The sequence below is a fragment of the Etheostoma spectabile genome, chromosome 17, assembly GCF_008692095.1.
Source record: "Etheostoma spectabile isolate EspeVRDwgs_2016 chromosome 17, UIUC_Espe_1.0, whole genome shotgun sequence".
In the NCBI taxonomy this organism is placed as follows: Eukaryota; Metazoa; Chordata; class Actinopteri; order Perciformes; family Percidae; genus Etheostoma; species Etheostoma spectabile.
Genome location: NC_045749.1, coordinates 4,302,807 through 4,303,572, shown reverse-complemented (window position 1 = coordinate 4,303,572; position 766 = coordinate 4,302,807). Strand labels below are relative to the sequence as shown.

At 36.4% G+C, this 766-nt stretch overlaps 1 protein-coding gene across 1 annotated transcript in view; it reads left to right on the top strand.

Annotated features, from left to right (window-relative positions):
- wdpcp (WD repeat containing planar cell polarity effector) overlaps nucleotides 1-766 on the top strand; it is a 69,550-nt gene that overhangs the window by 23,894 nt on the left and 44,890 nt on the right.

Below are 766 nucleotides of genomic sequence, written 5' to 3'. Positions count from 1 at the left end.
TGTGTGTGTGTGTGTGTGTGCGTGCGTGCGTGCGTGCTGACAGAAATGTTATAATATCCTGGCTCAATATTTTTGGCTCATATTACGCAAAAATCCCTACAGTTTCAAAATTTCTCTATAACATTAAATATTTAATTTTTTTAAGTAACAAGCAAGTTAACAAATCTTTAGGTATTCTTTATTAAGAGTTTAGTGCTCCAAAAATGGCGTATCTGCTCCATCAGAACAGTGTGAGTGTGGTTGGATCAATCATCAATCATAGTAAGAAGCTGGTGAAGAAAAAAATGTTTCTAGGGCCTTTAAATTTTTTACTTTGTGTGTACATACTCAGTTGTCAGTTTATTACAATGAAGGTTATAATGTATTGTTTTGTTAAAACAGTTTTAGAGAGGTGTATTTCAGCTATTTTGAAGGCTGCAGTTCATGGTGTATTCCAGTATACTGGCAGGTGTCGCTATTATTTTGCCCACCTCATTTATATCAATAAGTGGAAGCTAAACAGCATAAACACCTCTCTATAACAGTTCAACAGCACTATAGTTGAATAAACCCTTCTCTCAAAATAGTTCTGTCTATGTCAGTGAGACTACATTGATTGGTTGATGGATTGGTGTTTTTGCTCTGGATAGCCACATCATTGAAATGGCTATGATGTTAAGTGTATTGCTCTCTCTGAACATTTGCTTGTGTTGTGTGTTTTTATTTTCTGTGAAAGTTCCTCATCTCCCCACTAGAGGTAGACCCAGGCTCATTGGAGCAGCTCCGA